The sequence below is a fragment of the Phalacrocorax carbo genome, chromosome 1, assembly GCF_963921805.1.
Source record: "Phalacrocorax carbo chromosome 1, bPhaCar2.1, whole genome shotgun sequence".
Classification (NCBI taxonomy): domain Eukaryota; kingdom Metazoa; phylum Chordata; class Aves; order Suliformes; family Phalacrocoracidae; genus Phalacrocorax; species Phalacrocorax carbo.
Window position 1 is genome coordinate 138,755,590 of NC_087513.1, and position 24,075 is coordinate 138,779,664.

A 24,075-nucleotide genomic window follows, 5' to 3' on the forward strand; every position below is an offset into this window, starting at 1 on the left:
ACAAGTACTTTTCAGAATTTCTTTCCTTTCTGTATTGCTTCAGTGACAAATTACCATGGATGGGAGAAGTTCCTTTTATTCAAAGATAAAAAAGCAACAGGATTTGAAGATTAGAATTTACTGAATTGTACTGCCAATTAAACAGAAACAGAGTAGTATCTAATTTACTTCTATTTGGCCTGTGTAACAATACAGAAATAAAAAGCTATTATTATTTTATATCTCTTAAATCAACAAACTGACTTATACAAAAGGAATTCTACAAAATGACATCATACCCAAGAAATAAGGAGGAGGAAATTGTTTTTCGTTTTTATTCAGATACTTCTTATAGTACAGCTGACAGAAATATTAAACCTGTCATGTCCGTGACGGCACCACCAGCCCTGCCTGCCCCTGCCGAGCCCCCCCGGGGCCCCCCGCACCCTGCCCAGGGCCCAGGACCCCGCATCAGCCCCCCGGGGCCGCCAGCCCCTGCCCCAGCGACGCCGCGGCAGGGCCGGCCTCCAGCTCCCCACAGCCCCGCCCTGCCCGGCCACGGGCCCCGCCGAGCCGGGCGCACCCGCGGGCCCGCGGCCTGGCCCGGCCCTGTCCCGGCCCCGTCCCCAGGGAGGTGCCCGATGGCGGGGCCGGGGCTGCCCCGGCGCCCCCCGGCTGCCCCGCGCCTGGCTGGGCTGGGACGGGCCCGGGCTGCCAGGCCCTGCCCTGGCCCACCACGGGGAGACCCCGCAGCCCTGAGGTGCCCTCAGAAAAGTTTAAAGCTGTTTGGAAGCTGAATTTGTCCGGGAAAACCTGCTATCACTTTATCCTCTAAAATACTCGTGGCCTTTGAAGAGTCCTTGTACAGGGAGGTGTCTAAGGACATGTTCAGGTTGCTTTCACACCATACCAGCAACTCCAGAGAGGCAAGTATCATCTAGATGTGTACAGCATCTCAGCAAGCATTTAAAGTTCTTTTGTAGAACTTGAAAAGGAATTAAAATGCTTCTTTCTATTTTATTGAATTGATTCATTGCCTCCATGTCACAGCAGTATGGCCCTGATCATGATTTACTAATTATTCTGCTTTGGAGACTCTGTTTAGCATTGGATAATGCTTCTCCAGGCAGAAAGACCATCAAATAGTCTATTCTACTTGGTTTATAGTTTAAATATAACACAACTGTTACTTCTAATGGCATTTTTAAAAAAATTATTCCTGAGGAGAGATGTGGTGGTTGAAAATTGTGTTGGCACGTAGGTCCTGCTGCACTGAAGGACCATTGCTGGAATGTTGCTCTGCCTTTTGATTTGCAGGGATGGGTTTACAAATATTTATGCTCAAGGAACAGAAGAAACATGGAAAGTGAAAGGAAAAGAAGGTGTTGAGGTATCTGCAGGGGCAAGCCAGGTGGGGTTTTGATTTTCCAGTGAATCTGTAGAGTGCAAAAGGGTGGCAATGCAAGTGAGGCATAAATCTGATAAACAGTAGTCTTTTTCCAGTGGATCAATGTCTTTCAACTTAAGTTTCCTTTTTAATCAGAGCTATAAAAGATAAAAAGCATGACTGTGAAACATGAATTCAAGGTAAAAGAGTCAGGAAGAAAAGCACTCTCCTCCCTTCCAGAGAGAGGGGAACAACAGGAGTGAACAGGCACTGGGATAGATATTTACCTTTGGATGGGTAGCTTGACTGAAAAAATAATAGAAGACCTCATTACGTACCTCCTGTGAAAACAACTGAGGAGATATTTCTTTTCAAGGAAAAGATAAATATCATTCTGATAATAATGAATATGTAATTAGGTAATTAGTCGAAAAGACCAAAGATCAGAACTTTATGGTTCATCTTAGCTAGTGGCAATTTAGTTGTTAATATAATGATAGTTTTGGTTTCTGTTACTATCGTAATGAACCTGAATACTCGTGCCAACACTTGCAATTGTTTTCAAAATTAAGGTTTCTTTGTGTTCAGAAGAGAAAACATGCTCACAAAATTATGAGAATCATAAGTAGTAATAATAATGCTATAGTCTTACATTAGAAACACATCCAAATTCTTGAGGTTGTATTTAATAATGAGCAACTGTAAACTCAGTTACCACTGAAAATTATTGAATCAATACTTTACTCTTTTTGTTGTTTGCTTTTTTTTAAAAAAAAAACTAACATTGAAATGCCTAAATTTTGGAAATATGTACATGTGGTGTTTTATAAATTAGATTTAAAAAATATCTGGCTTTGTACACTTTTTAGCTGGCAATAAAAGCTAGGAAATGTGTTGTCATTTAGAAATGTTCACCAGCAAGTCTTGGGCTGTTTATCCTTTGCAGAACAGAAAATATGCGGTGGAAAGCCATTCTTGTGCTGAACCAGGAGAGAAAAACACGTCTCACTAAGGTTTGTCTAGGTATTTCCATGTTCTTGCCTAACTTGGCTTCACCCAGAGGTGATAGGTGACCTAAATTCTTTGGTTTGATTAGGCTCTACTGAAAGATGTTCTTCACCAATAACAAGATTTTAGGTTTTAGTACCTATACGCTAGAGTAACTGCAGTGCAACTGTTGTTTAAAAATATACCCTTTTTTACCTCGTTATTGAAATAAGAATACTGGGTAATTCCTCAAACATTAAAAAATATCCCAAACTTGAAATAGGTCTGCTAGATTATGAGACAGAAATTAGAATAAAACCAGTATTTCTGCTTAGCACAATAGTTTCCAGATATTAGTCAGCTGCCATCAGAGTACTCTGCTAGTCTGATATGCACAGAAATTTACCACAGCGTGTTCACATAGTCAGCAGCATTGACACCGTATACGTGCCAGAATAGAACTGAAAAATCACACAGAAATGTTAATGGCCGTCCTTAGTTTTTGCCAAGTTAGCACATACATTTACAGTTGATCGCTGCATAATGTTTAACTGGGACGTATATATTTTGAATGGTACACACTGAGGTTTTCCAGAACATAAGAGGATTTCAGATAACTGTAGCCGTTTTACCATCATCTTATTGTTTGCTACCTACAACACATTAGTCTGTTCCTGTGCTATATAGTATTTTTGCAGAATCTCTCTTCATATTCAGATTCCTACACAAAAACATGTTCAACAGTCCTCTCATTTCAAATATTCAGTTGTATGAAAAATTATGGATATCAGTTTAGTAAAAAGAATACGGTTCTGTGTGCAATTTGAAAATTACCGTAATTCATAATTTCTCACATTGACATATTTACTATGTTTCTGTTTGTGGAGGTTCTTTTGCATTCAATGTTCTGCTTTTTGTCTGCATAAATGATGTTTAAATTTGTAAAAATGTAGTCCAAAATGACTACAGGCTTTTAGATTTTATATTGCCAGGCTTTTAACAGATACAGTTTATTAGAAAGATTTAATCCTTAACTTGTCAGCCAGTCTAGTAAAAAGATAAAATGTATTATATTTATGTTTAAGTACATTAATAACAAATTCACCCAGAGGAAAATGTTTCCAAGTCACCTCCTTGTTTTGTATATACTTACATCCTATGTTAGGATGTCTGTCTGTCTCTGTCCTTCTCTTAAAGATGCTGAGAAGCTCAATATCTGTGCTCAGATACAATTGAAAATATATTGTAAGTGTATACTAATTTCATTGAGAGTGTGATTTAAACACTGGGACGTGAGAAAGTAATTCAGGTGCAAAACTGGGAAGTCTTTGGTCTTTACTTAAATGTCTCCATATGTGCAACCATTGATTTTCACTATGCAGTTGCGATTGTATCACTTGTGACCACAAAGATAAAAAAACATAATGTATTTTATTAAATAACCAGAAAGGGTTACTTGGAAAAAAACCAAAATATCTCCAGCTTATAAACTTATAGAGCCAAGGCTCTATAATCCACTTTAAAAAGCATTTTAATTTATTAGCTCATAGTCACCACTCAAACTGAGATAACGATGGGACTGACACAATGCCCAGTGCAAGCTAATACTGAATATCATTTGGGAGGATTAGACTGACTAGGAAGGATAAAATTTCTGTTCAGATACAAATATTTCCTGATTCTTAGCAGTAAAGAAAAAAAAACCACAGATAAAACAAAACTGAATTTAACAAGATTTTTGGTTTATGTATTCATATTTGGTGCTCATTTCAGTGTGGCATTTTTTCCTAAAATTATTGTCATGGCATTTGTAAATCTCTTCCTGCATAATGTACTTTTAAGGCCAGCACTCCAAAACCTAGGGATATTAAAACAGGTGCTCACAATCACAGTGCATAGAAGGTGTAAATACTGGTTTTAAGGGCTGTTTTAAGACTTTTTGGCTACTGGTTCTACTTCTGTGTAGGGTTAGAATTGGGCAACAAAAAGAACTAGGTATCTCTTACTGTTACTTAGTTTACATTAATTTGGTTAATCCAAACTGGTGTTCTGGATGAGGTCCTCACGAGTTTACGTCACCTTTTCAACATGCATTTTAAGCTCCTTTCCCACTTTAGGCTTCCATATTGCCTTTGTTTGATTCTTGAAGGAAAACACATTGAAGAATAGAAAAGGACCAAGTAAACTTCCTGAGTTTTTCCTGCTGCAACAAGAAACTGATTAAAAAAATTAAAACCATTTTTGAGTGTGGGTGGGTAGTTAGAACTGAATTCTTGTTTCCACACTTTGCAGTCAGAGAAATTTTCACAGGAGAAAACCCTGATCCAACCATGTTTTACTCATAGAAGCTAAAACAGATGCAAATGTCTATGAAGAGTTTGGATGAAGAAATAAGAGGAAAAAAAAATGCATTAATTAACTGAGGACACATCAAAGAAGTCATTCATGCTCAGTTGACTTATATTCATTTCAGACCAGATGGCAGCCTAGGTCTTGTGTTTTGTGTGCTATGCATCAGGCTGCAATTATTAGAAAGAGCTAGCTTGGACTCCTCTCTCAAAGAGCTGTGTTGGAGGGAAGGTCCTTCAAAGATGCTCCATTAAAAAGCTACTCCAGAAGCAGGCCTCTGAGCACGTTCTTCATCTTCCAGTTCTCAGGCTCTCCTTGCCTGCAAGCTAGGTGGCTCTGTTGACCAGCCTTCCTTCTGAAGACTTCTGTAGGTTCAGACAGATTCAGTCTTTCAACGCTAAACCATTTTCTTTATTCAGGAGATTCTCCAGTCTTTTGAATTAAAAGTAAGATCTGCTTTAATTCCTGGTAAATGCAAAAGTTTCTTTATCAGACTTTGAGTCATCTGTACTTAACTAAATAATAAATAACTCTGTCAATGAGGGATAAAAATGTCCTCCTTCCTTTTGCTGAGTCACCATGGTGCCTTAGCTGGAACGTGTTCTCCTCTGGATCAACACACTACATCCATCTGACCATTGAATGTATACACCAGACAAGCTTCTGAATTGGTAAATGTTGCTAAACATTGGCTATGGACTGAGGCCAACTGTGAAATTAACCACTTCCTGATGACCATGTGTTTGAGGTGAGAGATTTCCAGCCTCTTTCCCTTAAACACATCAGAAAAATTAAGTACATACCCTTGCTTCCTGGAGAAGTTAACCAGTATACCAGAGAGGATGTAGGTAAGAACAGGTGGTAGACAATGCAGGAAGGGAAAGAGGAAGAGGAGAGTCTGCAGGCCCCAGCACAACCATGGCCACATGATTCCTCATATAGACAGCTCATGTATTTTTCTTGGTTTTATTTTGCCCCCACCCCTCACATTTGTCTCTGTTTCTGAACTGATTTGCCACGTGTTGTTCTTGGGTTTGTGTATTTTTAACCAAGTATTAGCTCACTCTTTGGAGGGGTGGTGGGAAATCCAGTCTGGTCACATGTTTTTTCCTGTTTGGTTTTTAATAGCCATATTAGCTCGTTTGCAGTTATATGGTTGGTTTATTCACTTTTTTTTTTTTTTTTTTTTTTCTGTGTGGTTTGTATTTCTTGGTCTGTATCTCTTGCTTTGCTATGCCTCAACTGTCAGGTGTTGTGTGGTCTTTGTCCTCGGTGGGAACACAAGGGCTTATGCAGTATTTTGTCCCACACATGCTATAGTTGTGGGGCAGGTGTGCTGCCCTTGGGAAGAAAAGGGCCATAGAAGCATGAGAATTATTAAGGGCCAAGGTCTGAAAGAGAATTGGCATGCAAAAGGTATGAAGAAAACCACTGGCTACCTCTCACAGATGTTTTTCTGTTGGGTTTAATAGGGGCTTCTTCTGGCATGGGACCATCTCTTGGTCTCTGCAGGTAGCTTTCGCAGAGCTGGAGCAAGCTGACTGAGTTAAAATGGAAGAGAACATATGAGGACGAGTGTATGAGAACCAATGCCTTTTTTTCTTTTGGCTTTTGGGTTTTGGGTTTTGGAGGAAAGGAAAATAGCATTTTCCGGAGTTCTTTGTTAGGGAAAAGATTGATTGAAAAAATAAAAAAGTTTTCTTTTACTTAATTTCCAGCCTTTTCGCCTGTATAAATTATAAGAAAATAACATTTCCATGGGGGATGGCAGAGGACATTGAAACAAATGAAAGTAATGTCTTTTTCTGCTGTGTGAATAGGAAGCCTATGTACTGCTGGCTGTGAAATCTGTCTTGGATAGCTAATGGCTAGAATAACCAATTTTCTAGCCATGCAGGAATAAGCCTTGTTTGTGAGGCTGAGCTGATACTGCAGCTGAGTGAGTGGCCGCAAGCTGGAGCTGTGTGTGCAGCTGGAACCAGGCTGTGTTGCTGTCATTGCCCAACAGACCAAAACAATATAGGCAGGCGTGGTGCTGACTCCAAACCAGGTGAAATGGGTCATTACCATTTTTACACAGATTATGCAAAATGGTAGTATTGGTCTACCCGCAGAGTCTCACAGTACTCTGCAAACCTGAGGAGCAGTTTATTTTGATACTGTGAGAGCTCAGGGCCCAGTCAAAGGTGTTTGTGGCATTATGAAGGTTGTGCTGCCCAAGTTAAAGATTTCACACGATTCAGCGAGGATGATGTCTCTTGGGGAAAGGAGGTCCCTGCCTATCCATGCTTGAAGACCCTTGAACTATGGAAAACATAGTCATTGCAAGTTTATCTGCAGTGTGGTGTTATGGCATCCATAAATCCACAGAAGCAGCGATCTCTAGGAGAGTGTTAGCTTTCACTACCACCTGATACATTGGCACTTTACTTTGCAACGCTGGTTTTGTGAGAAGCAGATGAACTGCAAACTTGATGTATGCTAGAAAGGGTTTTAGGCACAGAGGGTTATCAGGAGATAAGCCAAGTGTGCTTACACGTATTGGTCCCATTTATTCTCTGGAACCAGCTATTAACATGCAGTAAACATGTTCATTAATTGGCTGTTATGTTCCTTGTATCATCAAGTTTCTAACTACAAGCAGAACCGCCCCTCTTCGCCCCTGTTTTGCAATTAGAAAATCCAGTTTTACTGGGGATGTGCTCTGTTCATATTCTTCTTGAAGACCTCGGACAATCCTCTGTCATATCTGTTATTTACAGTGCTTTTTATTAAATGAATCATGCTGATTTTCAATGCGGGACAGCGGATACAAAAGAAAAAAGAAAAAGACAAAACCAAAATGGCGCACACACATGCTCTGACCATTGTTAGAATTTGCCGCTGATTATAATAGAAAAAGATTGGTTTCTGGCTAAATTACTCTGAAATTTGACTTACCTATTAACACAGCTGTGAGTCTGGGTAGGCAGGCTCTCCTAGACCAGACTCCAGTGACTCTTATTGTAAAGAACTTTTGTCTCCAGGGAATAGAAGGCTAGATGAATTCATGAATGGCGAGTTGCATTTTCTTACTGGCATTTGTAAATATCCACCCTGTTTTTGATAAAAGGATTTCCTTCTTCACTTCATTGTGTTTTGATTGTAACTGTCAATATAGCCAGTGACTGCTGTGCTCGTTGAATATAAAAAGATTATAGTGATGCCTAGCATTTATGACATGTTTCTTCCATTTGTCTCATCAGTCTGGCAGGTTGCAGAGGAGAACCAACTCTCAGCTACTTTGTGATATATTTTGATGGGAGTCACACTTTATGGGCCAATTTATGACTGCTTACACCCATATTGTTCAAGGTTGCAATATTCTTGCTGTTGCCGTTGTTGCTGCCAGGGGCAATCAGAAGTGTAATTCTGAAAACTGTAAGGTGATCATTTCTGACAAACATATGCATCTTGACCAGCATCACTAAACATCATCTCCGATGCCACTCAGGCAAGAGTTGCCACTCTGCTGGGTTTGGCTGTTTGTTGATCTCATACAGGTCCTTTGTCTAGTTTCATTACCAACAATTCACATGCTAAAGTCAAAACTACCTTTGGCAACCACATGCAACATGTATTGTTTTTCAGTCACTCAGTCAAAACTGCCCAAACTGTTGTGACCGTATGTCATAGTTTAACCCCAGTCGGCAACCAAGCACCACACAGCTGCTCACTCACCCTCCCCCCTGGGTGGGATGAGGGAAAGAATTGGAAGGGCAAAAGTAAGAAAACTCAGGGGTTGAGATAAGAACAGTCTAAGAATTGAAATATAATACTAATATAGTAATGATAATAGTAATATTAATAGTAGTAGTAATGTAATTAAAAGGAAAAAAAAAAACCAAAACCCAACCAACAAAAGAGAGAGAGGAACAAAACCCAGGAAAAACAAATGATGCAACCACTCATGACCTGCTGACCAACACCCAGCCAGTCCCTGAGCAGTGTTCACTGCTCCCTGGCCAAGACCACCCAATCTATATACTGAGCATGATGTCATATGGTATGGAATATCCCTTTGGCCAGTTTGGAGCAGCTGTCCTAGCTGTGCCCCTCCCAGCTTCTTGTGCACCTGGTAGAGCATGGGAAGCTGAAAAGTCCTTAGTCAAGGACTAAGCACTAAGCATTGCTTAGCAACAACTAAAGCATCAATGTGTTATCATCTCATTGTCATGCTAAATCCAAAACACAGCACTATATCAGCTACTAGGAGGGAAATTAACTCTACCCCAGCCGGAACCAGGACACCATACTCAGAGGTGAAGTTATTAAAAGTAAACTGGAATGTAGAGGGAGCACTGTAATAGGCCAACTGCAGGGTGCAAAGATTATTTTAACTTCTTACAATCAACTTTTCATACGCATACACCTCCTTCTCCATAGTAATGAAAAGTGATGTGGATCTTTCTGGGCAGCCTCTTTAAATAGCAACAGCATTTTCCACGTTAAATTCCTTAGACAAAAGGAACAAAAATAGCACAGGGAGTGTGGGCAATTGCAGCAGAACAGCTCGTTTGCTGAGACTGTTTGTCTCATAAACAACTGTTTGTCTGATATCAACTGTTTGTCTGATAAACACTGGCCGATGCCTGTATGGCAATCACTGCTGAGTTCACCTGGTCAGCTTTTCTTCACCATTGTCAGTACTGTACACTAAGCACAGCAAAGCATTAAGCAGAACATCGTCTAAGATGTATCACAATTAAAATAAGCAAGTACAGATAAATGGATTTGTAAAGTTTTTGAAAATGAATCATTTAGAAAAACACTTGTACAAAAGGGCAAACTCTAGCTGCACAGGAAATAGAGGGTGTATTTCAATTCATAAGCAGTATAATTTGTTAATAAGAATTATCTTTTATTTTGTCAACAATACTTTTATATGTACATTTTAATGCTGTGTCTGTTAAAATTTATTTCAGAATATACTGAAAAAGCTACACAACATGAGTGTAAAGTAAGGAAATGTATGAGCTGGGGTCTTCTTATTCATAATGTGAATATTTATAAATAACTTTTATTTCAGATGAATGGTCATCTTTCCTATCTCTTTTTTAAGCATAAAAAGGTTTGTGCTAATCAAGAGATAGCAATATTTGATTACCCACAAACTTCTTTTTAAATGTGCTATACTGACTTATTGTCTTTTTGTTTGCATCCCCCAGTATGGCTAAATCATGTTATCTTAAATATTAGCCTACTTCCCGTCAGATAGAAATGACTGCATGCTTCTGTTTCCTTGTGTGTATTCTTGCCAGTCATATGTCTATATCTGTTACAGATTTATCAGTTACAAAACAACAACCCTTTCTGTATCAGTTTTCAGTTTTTCAGCTACACACAGTTTGCAGTATTTTCAGTTACGCACAACTGTTATTTTTGTCATAAGACCATATAAGCTTCCTACGACTACTGGCAGGATCTTTGCCTTGGTAACGGATAAAGATAAGTAAAAGTTTTATGGTCAGGGAAGGGCTGCTGGGGCACAAAATAAATAGAAAAATGTACTGTAATTGGCAAACTTTCCATGCGTCTTGACAGGGAAAGGTGAGGAAGGCTAATAAGGAGACTGGCAGGGAAAACTAGATCTATCATATTTATTTATTTATTTATTTATTTAGGCTTTTTATAGCATTTTATTTTCTGGGTGAGATTCATTTGTCTAAACATATACATCTAATGTCATTTTAGGCAACATAGGTTTTCTAGTCTTGGCCTCTAAAACATTTCAGAAAGTTGCCATAGATTGCACATTGTATCTGCTAGGCTCATACAGAGGACTTTTAGACATCTGAGGGAATATAGTTATCACTAGTTATCTGTACTCAGGGAATTGAGCCCTGGCCTCTGTCTCCTGTTTACCTGCCACCTTTAACATTCCATCTTAAAAAATTAATTACAGTTCTATTCTTATTTCTCCAGAATGTTGTCTTCTAGTAACACTCATCCATTCATAGGTATGCCAAAGGTTAATTCAGACCTACATCCACCAATCTGCACAATGCCTCTTTCCAGCTTCCTACCTCCACCTCAAGTTTGGTTTGTTTGTTTTTTTTTCCTAGTGCATTGATTATGAGTACTAGGCACAGTAAGTAGATTAGTTTCACAACCTGGTGTTAAAAGATGCCAGATCCTTTCACTGGATTGGCTTCTTTCCTGCAGTCTGCGGCTTACTCAGAATTCCTCTTCCTAAGCAGCCATTATCAACTCGCATAAACTAAACCAGCTGTGAGATTGCTTTGAACTCGCAGAAGTGGAAGAAGAGTGGAAAATCTTCACAGTTCACACACTTCGGGTTTGCAGAGCATTACTTTGACACTGAAAGATATTTATTCAGTTACTGAGACACACCAAAACGCAAAGAAAATCTGGTAAATTTACCCCTTATTCTATGAATGCTCTTCTTTAAAGTCTTCATATTTTCTTGATATGCACAAAGGCTTTGGGTTTGAAATACAATGCAATATATGTTTAAACGTTGTCACTGCAAAGCAGAGATTACTAATGAAATTTAAGGATGCTGTATCGTCATCAGATAATAATCCGACTACTTAATTAAGCTACAGAATTTGAAGTGTTAGGCTAGAACAGTTTCTCTTTTTAAAGCCTATGTTATACAGTTTTGTACTGAAACAATCCTCAAAGCAAGAAAGACAAGCTAACATAGCCAGAATAATAGCTAGTCTGGGTTTTATAGCTGCTGTATTGGAAAGCATTATTTCTAATAGAAATCAGGGAATAGTATCACTCCCTGAACCAGTGGGCACAAGAGAGTGTGCTTCTGAAGGAAATGTGTTTCGAAGTGATACACTGGATAACAGAATATTTGCATTCAAATGTAGGGGAACGTCAAATCCTTCAGTGGAAAAGGAGTAATTTACATGCCTACAAACACAATATTCTTCTACTTGTGTATCAGAAGGTTAGTTTTGTCTTAGTGAAGAATTTGTACTTCTGTATCTCTGTATAATAAAAATTGGAAAGATAAATAAACTCTTTTTTTCCTTTTTTTCTTTTCTTATTTTTTTTTTGTGGAGGCCAGCAATATCTGATCTCGTACAGTGTGCAAGGCGAATTACTTTTTTACAGTATACTAGTACACTATGCTTAAACCCACCTGGGCTGCTTTCCAGAAGTGCCAGCAGTATTGGAATTGCACTAGAATACGCAGCTTGAAGCTGAACTTAGGGTTGAACTCCATCAAAGAAAGGCTTTGAAAAAAAGAAAACCACAGGTTACTACTGGGAAGAGCAAAACAAAACCTTGTATTAGTTTCTTTTCCTTGTGTTACTGCTTTGAGCTGTAACAAAGGACAAGTCTAATTTTCTTTTCTTTCTGAAGTGTGACTTTGATCTTCGGTAAAGTTATAACTTCTTCACAGCAATCCAAGTAAGAGAACAAACTTCAGACTTCAAATTAAAGTCAGTGGAAGAAAATTAAGTGCAAAATGTCATGTAGTGCATATAACCTATCTGCAGTGTTTGGGGTTAAAACCAGGGATGCACTGCATCTTAGAGTAAGCATTGCTACTAAGACATCAATATTCAAATGAAATATCATGAATGCCATGTCTGGCTCTCTGTATACCTTCAGATTACCTTAATGTCTACTTGGGTGATCAGCTCCTTTAAGAACATTTCAGCTCCAAGATCAACAATTATTCTTCAGATATCACTAATGGTTAACTTCTAATAAATGGACTTATTCCTGTAAGCCCTTGGCCAAGACTTAAAATGAAAACCTTGCTGAGATGGAAAAGACAAGGGGCTTTATTTAGCTTCTACTGAGAATGTTTTTTTTCTTTACTTTTATTACAATGATAAAATGGTTCAGATCTCAGAACTTGTTTTAGATGACTGTGTTCAGAATGAGGACATCCACATATGGTTTTGAGTGATACGTAGAGCAATTGTAGAAAGGATCCTATATAAGATTTGAATTCCATTTTCACTTATTTCCCTGGATTTATACAATTATAAATGAGAACAGAATTGAACTGCAGATGACCACGTCCTCTGTTTCAGTGAAATGAGGTGAATCCTTTCAGAGCTGCTCTCCCTGATGTGATGCGTAGTCTCACTTTTTAAGTGCTCCTCTGCCCCAGAACAGTCCCTGCAGAACTCCCCTTCACGGGCAGGTGCCTCATGGGGTTTGTGGCAGAAAAGGATGAAATAAAGAAATTAACTGTTCTTGTTGACATAGGTGGTACCAGGAATAAACCTCTGTATGCGTGAACAATAACAAAAATTCCACTTCTGAAGTAGATTCTTCTATGTCAGAATCATAGAATCATAGAATCGTTAAGGTTGGAAAAGACCCTTAAGATCATCGAGTCCAACCGCTAACCTATCACTGCCAAGTCCGCCAATAAACCACATCCTCAAGCACCACGTCTACCCTTCTTTTAAATACCTCCAGGGATGGAGACTCCACCACTTCCCTGGGCAGCCTGTTCCAATGTTTGACAACCCTTTTGGTGAAGGAGTTTTTCCTAATATCCAACCTAATCTTTGAATCTCTGAAAGGAGCTACATATATAAATTGCCCAAACACCATGACTTAAGAAATCAGTCCAGGTCTTATAGGTTGCACAGAGAAAGTAATCAGGCCTCTATTTTAGCCTTTGTTTCTCTAGCACAGACAAAATGAAAATGTTGCCATCCCAGTGGAGTTCTGATAAAACAGCCAAAGAAAAATGATAGTAAGCACATTTATGTACTCCAGCATTCAGGTTTCTTTGTTTTGCTTCCTGTAAAATCTTTATAGCAGAATTCTGCCCAAGGCTGTCTGGAGGGCATGAGTATTTAAGCTTAAGCACACTTGTTTAGAAATTAGTGCAGGAAGACAAGATGACTTCTGAGCTCTGAATGACATGAGGTTCTTGCAAGCAGGCTTGTATCTCAGGGTCATTAGTCTCCATTTAACAGTCAAAGTGAATGATCTTGAACAAAAAAAATTTGATTTTCTGTTCTCTGCCTAGTTAATGCCGTTGGCATTCTGACTGGGGGAAAATCTGAGTGATTTTACAACTGGAAGAATATTCCAGTCAAAACTGAAACATTGGCATATCATTTCAAAGCAAAGGAAAGTTTGCAGCAGCCCATTCATTAATTGGCTTTTTAGTTTCTAGTTATAAAAGTTCTCTGTCAGAACTGTGGGATGAACAACCTTGTTTTCAATTTGATTCACTTCAGCTCTTACCTCACTTGCGGTCATTAAATAGCCTTTTTGTCAGTGTTTCAGCTTTAATGAATGAATTTGAATGAGAACAAAATCACACATTTTATTGAGGGGATTAGACTTGGCAGGAAACAGGAGCTTAGTATCCACTTTTTTATAGCATAAAAAATTTGATAAATGATCAGTGCTGCATTTTTTCCCAAAGCTTTCTTAGCCTTTGTTTGTCTTATATTCACTTTTTGTTTCTTCTCTCAGCGTGCCACAGCTGCGAAGATATTATACCTTCTTAAGCTCTGTACTTAACTTCACAAATAGATACTGCATGGATGCCCAAAACACTAGACATAATAACTGCATCTGTTAATGATTTTTGTACAGAGAAAAGTAGAGAGCTATCAATTACCATATTTTTTCAGGTAATACCAAACTGCACTATGTTCAATGCTCCATTTAGCTAGCTACTATATAATGAATATTTGCTTTATAAGCAAATAAACCCACTTTAAAATAGAAAAAAAAAAGGGTAGAGACACCAGAGGTGAAGCAAAGTTTCTTTACCACTACTGTCCCATATAAATCTAATACAATACAACTGTACATAATAGAATTGGACTTCTTCATTTTAGAAGTTAAGGGTGATTGCTTTTTGTCATTGACATCAATGGAATAAAGATGTTACCCAAATTGGGAGAATTACTTGCTGTTTAAAGGCAATTTCTAGATTTACAAGGTCACTCTTAAAAAAATGCTTTCCACTTGAAAAATCTGATATTTAATCATTACTAAGATGATAACTTTAGTTCTGTATTAACTCATGTATTTGCCATTCTTAGTTCTCCTTTCTGGTTATGTGAAAAATTTTGGATATTGAAGTATCTGCAGTTTCATTAATATTATGTAAAGGACATATATATGAATATGTAGGTTTAGATATGTACAAATAACAAACTTTAAAGCATTACTTTTATTATCAAAATTTATTTACAGGGAAATGTTTCACACCCAAAAGACAACACGGCTTTTTTGTGGTGAAATATTTCTGTTATCACCAGAACCTGTGTACCAAACTCCTTTTCTTCAATGCCTGCACCTGCCAAAACATAACGCCATTAAGTGTAAATTTACTTTGACTGTACAACCTATATCTTCAGAGAAAGCCTTTGCAATATTAGTGATTATTCTGCTGGCATAGTGTAGTATTAATGTAATGTTTCACACCTGAGACTTTTAAATGGTTTTAAAATCCTGTGGTTCTTAAAATGAATGTATTATTTAATGCTCTCCTTAGTGGTCATTTTTAGGTTAAAGAAAGAGTCATTACGTGGCCACCAAAACTGCATATTCAGTCTTTCCTTCTTCTGTCTTTATCTGAACTGCTTTTTAAAATTCAAAATCCCTATAAAAATTTATGTATCTCTGAAAGGATTACAATATTCTGCTACTTTTTGTAATCGTTCACATAATTTCTCTTTGGTACTTTTTTACCCATGTTGTTTTGAAGGTTTCTTACCCTTGTGCATTTTTTTCCAGTACAGGACACCTTTCATTCTATGGCCATGAATCCTGGGCCCAGCGAGGGGTGTAGAGAGTGCTCAGACGAGGCCCAAACTTCCAGCTGAGAAGGAGCCTTAGCAGGCAGAGAGAGCCTTAAGATATTCCATTGTCAGGCAAATGGTTTAGAAAAGCAGGAAACTTAAATGGTCTTATAATGGTCTATAATAATAGCATCTTTTGTAATGAACTAATCACATAGGCATAGTAGTTGTGGTAGACGAGCATTTAAATGGCAGAGAAGTACTTGCTTACTGAATCACACTGAAGATATTTTAACTGATTTGGAAATGTACTTGTATACGGTGAAGTATTTAAACCAATAATTGTTCAATTTCTTTTTTAACAGAAACACAATTTTATTAAAAAAACAAACAAAAGGAAATTATATATATATATCTTTTTTTCCCCCTAAATAATGTACAGGGGATGAAAAAGAAAACCAACAGCCTTCAGTATATTTAGAAGACAGTTATGAATTCTTTAATTGCATACTCTGATAACATTTTTATTAATAACATTGTCATGAATAATGATAGATTCTTTTAAAATGTTTTTTCAGGTCAAAGATAAGAATGTGTGGATACCTTTCCATACTATGGAATGTTTTCTTTTCAGTCTTAAATATATATGTCCAGAATTGATTAATGCTAATTTTGAGGTAGCTCCAGAATTCCTGTATTATCTACGGATTATTTAAATACCTTCATGGAATTAACTATTCTGTATTAATATGCTAATTGTGTAGGAAAAATAAAGAACTTGATGCAAAGCTGGGGAACATAATCATTGCCAAATTCTGCACTCAGAAAGACGTAATGCTGTATCTAGATACATAATTAATTCTATACTCTCCAGATTTCCACCACAGTTTTATGAAATGCAAAACTGCAAACTCAAAAGCACTGATGGCCTTTGAAGAATTTGATTCTGGTCATACCTGAGTCTAAAGGGTTCCAACACCCAAATGTATCCAAGTTCACTGGTATAAACCAGGTAAGTATAAAAAATGAGGTCTCGTTGCAAAACTTTATCTCATTTCACGATTCCCTCTGTTGCCAAGTGCAATGTGCAGGGCCCAGTGCAGCACCATAAGCTAAACAGGTACCATTTACAAACCCTGAATTTAGGAAGTGAAATGAAGAAAACAAACCAAAGATAAGTCTCCACAAAATCTTTAAAAAAATGACTTGCACTCTGGGAAAGGGAGTAGTAGGAAAAATGGTCACATGTGATTTATAAAAAATTTCATAAAGCTTTGAAGTATTCTAGAGATAAGGGAACGCAGCTTTCCAGGGTGAACCAAATGAGCTAATAATTTATTTCTCAAAATTATTCTATTCTGTTTCAATTATTTTTGCACCCTTCAATGCTAACAAGGAATTTTCTCTTGGTTGAGCTTACATGTCCATGTAAGTTCCTTACATGGGAAAACTCACGGCAACCTTTACAAAAATAGAGAAAACATACTCTAATTGAGCAAGAGGACTGTAAGAAGTTGCTTGGCTTCATAGCTAAATACAGTTCCTTAGAAACTTAATTTGAAAAGACTGTGAGGAATTATGGAGATGGCTCAGGTAATGCAGAAAGAGATAAAGGAAAATTTATAAAGAACATGTCAAACCGGGAAAGAAATGGAGCAAACTATCAAAGAATATATTGCAAAAAATCTAATTTTAATAATCCCCTGATAGATTGCTATACACCAGACATTATTGTGTCTATTTATTCTAAAATAGCTTGGTAAAAGTTCATTCTATGTCCGTGATCAAAGCTTGTGGAACATCATCTCTTTTTTTAATACATTTTTTTTTTTGTCCAAATGGGCTTTTCCCAAGGCTTTGATTTATTGATAAGTGTAATAGCACTCACAATATCAGTTGCAGAATCTTGTTTACTTGTCTTCCCTGCGAGAGCCTGAAAGTTCTTCTGAAACTTGAAGGTTGATTTCACCTTCTTAATAATGAGACTATTGTTAATGTCTCACGCTCACCCCAGAGAGTGATTATGAATGCATTAAGAACTACCTAATGTTTTCACCATCTTCTAAGACGGTCAGGATAGGAATATTGTTAGTGGTTGCACATATTGGTGAGATGCATGAGAAAGGTTGTCTTAGTCCTCCTGGGATGTTAGTTTCACTACTATGGAACACTGAGCATTAGAAATGTATACTTCAGGAGTTTAAACTGCAGTATCAGCTTTACTGGCAGGTGCAGCACCAAACCATGAAAGAGATTAAATGGCTGTAATGTTTGCGGACTTATTACAAGTATATTTGCAATATTTTCCCAATGCAGTGAATTTAAAAGTATGAAACAAATTTAGTCCCAAGATATTAGTTGCTTCAAATGTGCAGAATACCAGGATCCAAATCTAGGTAGTAAACAGAGAAGATGGAAAAAGTACTGAGCGGTGTCTATTTAAGAACAATTTATTGTAAATTGCTGGAGAAAGGAGGAATAGCTTGTTTTTCCAAAACATGGGATTATAGTATATCTGAATTGACATGAAATCAAATGATAATGACCTGATATAAGCTTGTTCTAAAATTCTGTTTGCTGATGCTGCAGTTAATGTCTGTGGACCTGTCTGGTCCTGACACCTAATGCAATGGCTTTTCTATTGACCTCCAGTGGAGCTATTTGCTGAATGATATTTGTCTGCTAGTTTTATGCCCTTGAAATCTGCAATCTCTACTGGGCAGGCATGATTTAAGATTGATTTTTGTACTACGAAGAAAGCCAGTGTGATAGATGAGGGCAAGCTGGAATGCACCCCTAAGTGACCCGTCCCACTTGTGAAACTCTTTCTTAAATGCCGAAGCGCCTTTTTCCAGCAAAAGATGTCTGTTGGCCTTGAAAAAAATTTTCCTCTCTCTCTCAACTGATTTCTTCTAACTTTACAAAGAAAAAAAAAGGTATATAGCATTTTGCAGATGAAACTGCCATCTAAATGAAGAAATACTGTAGAGCAAAATGCAATCATCTGGGAGGTAGTTCTTTATCAGAAGCTGAAGCTGGATCAAGGTAATGCAACTTCCTTGATATCTGAATATTTTTCTGAACTTGCAAATAGCACCAGGAAGGAAGTATTTCACAGTATTTTGTCTATACATCATTAATTAGAAAAAAATGCTGATTTTAGGAGAAATCGTTGGAGTTTCCTAAATCATGGACATTGAGTTCTTAAGTAAAGGATGTGGCAGTAGCTGATTCTTGAATTCTAACAGTCTTAAGATGAAAAGAAAGGGACCTCTTGACATATACAAGCCTTGCTTTTTTCTAGTTATATTTTTAGTAGAATCTAGTTAGTGCTTAAGTGGACCCTGTGCAGGATGCAATCCCATTAATTTCCAGTGTAGTAATGTTATAGTGGTAAGAAATGTATTCACAAGCCTCAGAAGTGTACAAGGCTATCATAAATTTCTGTACTACTAACAGGCAAAAATAATAGCTTTAGTTTGTGCATCACTTCAGTTTGAGCTGGGAAACATTCCAAGGTGAAAAAAAAATGTGTAAATTTACAAAAATCTGTAAAAAGTTACCTATAATTTTTATAAACAAGTCATTGTAAAATGAGTTTCCTTTGTGTTTTGCTTGGCATCATGATGTGATTCTGCATTATGAGTTTTTTATTATCATTCATTTTTGTATAGCCAAAATATCTACTTAAATATTACTAAAAAGTACAAGGAGGAAAAATAAAATAAGAATTTAAGTGAAATCCTGTAAGTTTAAAAGTATATAAGTATTTCATTAAAATTTTAAGGAGTTTTTAATTAGAAAGCTCTAGAATACTTTGTGAAACAAGATTTATAATGTTGGAACATGAATGTCTTGGTATGTATTTTTCTGTATATCAATAAAGTCAACAGTCTAGTAGGAATAGAATTTCAGTAAATTATTTTGATTTTTTTTTTTATAATATTTGATACTCCCACTCTACTTTTATAAGTGTCTGATAGTTAGAGGCTTCATTATCAGAACACCTGGAAATATGTTTATCTTTGTGAGAATATAAAATATTTCTCTCTTTTAACAGATGGGCAATTAAAGCAGGAGGAGGACTAACGGGTTCACTCAGCAGTTATCTCAGAATTGAAACCCCCTTCAGCTGGTAAAAATTGTGGTAGGTCCAGTTAAGCCAGTGGAATTTTTTCTCAGAAATGCAAGCTAGTATGAGTGCTACAACTATGCTGTTCTTTAGCTAGTACTCTTATCCTAGAAGTTCCTGTTTAGATTCCCTCCTATGAAGGAGATAGAACAACTGTCTTGGAAACCATTTGCAGGCAAATGAAGGACATGAAGGTGGTAAGGAATAGGTTGCATGGATTAACAAAGTCATGCTTCAGCAGCCATATAATCTACAATGAAATGTCTGACTTGGTAGGTGAGGGGAGAGCAGTGGGTATTGTCTACCTGAACTTCAGTAAGGCTTTCAGCACTGTCTCGTGTAAGTTCCTTATGGAGAAGCTGATGAGATATGGGCTGAATAAGCAGACAGTGGAGTGGACTGAAAACTAGCTGAATGGTTGGGCCAAGAGGGTGATGATCAGCAGCGCAAAGTCTTGTTAGTAGCTGAACTAGTGTGGTACCCCAGGGGTCAATACTAGGTCCAATGCTGTTCATTAATGATCTGAATGATGGGGCAGAGTTGTACCCTCAGCAAGCCTGCAGATGACACCAAACTGGGGGGAGTGGCTGGCATGCCAGAGAATTGTACAGCCGCCCAGAAGGACCTCAACAGGCTGGAGAAAGGGGCAGACAGGAACTTCATGGAGTTCAACAAGGAGAAGTACAGAGTCCTACCCCTGGGAAGGAACAACTCCAGGCACCAGAACAGCTTGGGGTACAACCAGGTCAAAAGCAGCCTTTCAGAAAAGGACCCGGGAGTCCTTGTGGAAACCAAATGGAATGTCAGCCAGCAGCAAAGGCCAACAGTATCCTGGGGTGCATTAGGACACATGCAAGCAGAACAAGGGAGGTGATTCTTGCCCTCTACTAAGTACTGGTAAGAGCAGTACTGAGTACCTGGAGTACTGTGTCCAGTTCTGGGCTCCACAGTACAAGAGACATATGGAGCTACTGGAGGGAGTCCAGCAAAGGGTCACTAAATTGATTAAGGAACTGGAGCACCTCTCCTATGAGGAAAGGCTGAGAAAGCTGGGACTGTTCAGCCTAGAGAAGAGAAGGCTGAGGGAGGTCTTTCGAAGGTGTATAAGTACACCAAAGCAGTGAATCTTAAAGACAGAGACACATTCTTCTCAGTGGTGCCTAGTGACAGAACAAGAGGCAATGGGCGCAGACAAACACAGAAGGTTCTGCCTGAGCACAAGGAAACACTCTTACTGTGAGAGTGACTGAGCACTGGCACACATTTCCCTGAGAGGTGGTGGAGTCTCCATCTTTGGAGATATTCAAAAGCCATCTGGACATGGTTCTGGGCAATGGGCTCTAGATGTCCCTGCTTGAGCAGGGGGGTTAGACCAGATAAGCTCTGGATGAATCTGAGCTATTTTAGGTGGCTGTGAGATGATATGGAACTTACTGGGGTCATGTGCTCTTCTGGCATGGACAATTGGATACCACACAGCACTGAAAATATTTTTAACTGCCTCTGTTTATGTAGCCGATTTTTGCCCTTAAGAGCAGGTTAACATAACTGGTCTCCAAAGATTCTATAAATTTTCTGTAGTGATTGGCCTAGACTTCTAGAATAAGTTTATAACATTGCAAAGATATTTTTCTATATATGAGCACAATTATTTTTCAAAATAAAACTGCAAAATAATTTGCACTAAAAGGTTTTTTCCAATATATTTACTGAAAAGGTTATAAAATATGTCACTGAAAAGTAATCCAAAAGATTTCATTCATAAATAACAGTAATAACCAACAAAAGTATTCATTTTTGCTTTAATAGCTATTATTATATTAATTATATTAATAATTATATTAATTATATTAGTTATTAATAATGAATATTTATTAAAGGAAAATTTTTTTGTGTTGTTATTAGTGATCCTTAAGTTTCAGTAGGAATGAAAGAATAATTGATAGTTTGAGACTAAAAATATAAATGGCAATATTAATTTCCATATGTTGTGCTATGGTACAGTCTGTGAAGCAAGCAAAAAATCAACTACAGTATGTTTAGCACAGTATATTTTCAAAGCATTATGTACCACTTTCCTTAATAGAATTACAAGATAAGTTAAGCATAGGTAAACTGGATATAACACTGAAACATAGTAAACTCTGTGGTAACTAGAATCACCAAACTGATTTAATAATATATATTTTTAAATTTTTTTACAAGGGTTTTATGTAGAATAGAAAGACAAATAATATGTTAACCAACATTTGAACCAAACAACATAATTTGGATATTCAATCTACTTGTAATATAGATTTTAAAAATGACAGATAGATACTTAACTCCTCTGAACAACTGAAAATAAAGGGGTTATAAAGCTGCTTAATTTTAATGAAAAAAAGTTTGATGCCGTCTGTTGATTGCTGTCATTGTTAAAGAAATTGAAGATAGAATGTGAAGAGGAGAAACCAAGTGTGACTGTGTGCATCACAGTGTAACAATATATGGAGTTCATAAAAAATAAAAAATCACTATAGCTTTAAAACGTTGTATTTACATATAAATGCTTAGGATACCATCACTGAGATTCTGTCATTTGTTGGAAGTGATTTATCTTTCAATAGGCATAAAGCTAGCATTTTTCTTTGCAAAATGAATGTTAAAATGATTAATGAAAAACTTGGTACAGTCATCCCACAAACTGTGTAGCGGTTGTTCCATTGCACATATCAGATAATGATTTTGCGGCTCTTTAATTATTATCTATGCAAGGGAAAATCATCAAAAATAATGTGTACAGGCAGTTATAGCTGATACATTCAACTACATCTAACTCCTAATAACTTTAAGAACTTTGTATTTTTTTCTCCAAAAATCTATTAGACTTTTGCCTAGGACGCTGGAAGCCATATATCTTTATTAGTAACTGATTGAAAACTAATGGATACTTACTGAAATAAGAAGTCAGTAGGGATTTTCATCTGAAGTGCAAAGAATTTTATGTAAGCTTAGACAGGTTAGAAGCTTATGCTTCATTCTGAGATACAAGAAATGCTTGAATTGTGGTCTGGTTTTCTAATACAGCTTTTTCATGTTTGAATGATAGACAGTAAGGGTCATAACTTTGTGTTTGTAGAGTTTCTTTGTGTCTGCTGTGACTAGATGATATAACCACATTCTCAAAGGAAACAAAATGAATCAAAATTACTCTAAACTCAGCTCTATGGCATTGCTATGGATATTTTATTTAAATACAAATTAATCTTTGTAGACATTAAAATACCTACACCAAGCAATCAAATATTATCTTTTATTATATAAAATATCTTCCTGCCATCATTGATGAGGAGGACAGTGCAGGAAAAATATACATAATGAAACATCCTTTTTTATCTGTTTCCTCATCACTTGAGTGTGGCTTAAAAAATATAACTGAGAGCAGAATATAGCCCAGGTTTGTTTGTTTGTTTGTAGTAATCCAAATAAGAAGTGCATAAACTCTTTCATTCTGAAACAACCATAGGTTGAATAATACACTTTGTCTTGAATAAAATGAGAAGTAAAGATGTTCGAGAGAGACATGAACAGGTGGAAGATATGTACAGTGTTCACCATAGAAATTACCTGTGTATTCTCTTCACAGAAAAGGATGTGTAGATAGATGTAGATGCACAAGTAAAAGAGGCAGAATAAGGTAATAAAAAGAATTTGTATAAAACAATCCACCAGTGCATATGCACTGAGATTGTATCGCAGTGTTATTGACTGAGCTGGTCTCTGCAATGACTCTCTCTTTGGAAGATGGCTACACAGGCTTTGGAGGCTCCCATATGCACAGGTAAACTCTACAAAGACCTTTTTCATGAAGAATATCAGGGGCTTTGTATGCTTGGTAACGTTATTTTGCCCTTGTCATGGGTCACAGAGTAAAGCATAGAACACCTTATTTTCCTAACTAACCCACTATTGAACCGTTTTCCATTGTATGTATATAGGGAGATTAGAAAATATGCATTAAAGACTACCTTTCTGTCTGAGTAGTGGACTTTAAGTGGATTTTAGTGTAGAAGAGGGGCTTTTTTTGATGAGAATTTGCCTTGGAACTAGCCTGAAGTTGCACATCAGGGCATCACCTAGGATGCCCTGCTTGCCGTGGGTATGCAAGGTTCCCCAGCATTTAGCTATCTATGAATCAATGGCGTATACCCAACAACTGGTGTGAGCTTTATTACTGGTAAGGACACATTGTGGATATGCAAACCTGGACCCCCGAGGGACTGCAGCAAATCAAAAAATCAAACTTTTTTTTTTTTTTTTTTTTTTTGCTGATACATTAGTTGTACCTTATGGGAAAGTGTTTGTACAGCAAGTTTCACAACAGGAGGAAGAAACTTAGAGGAAGTAGAGATAACCAGCTAGAAGACTTAAACTTATCTGATTCTTGAAGGCTTCAGAGGACAGAAAAATATATCTTTGTGCTAATCTGTAATGATGGGAAAAAC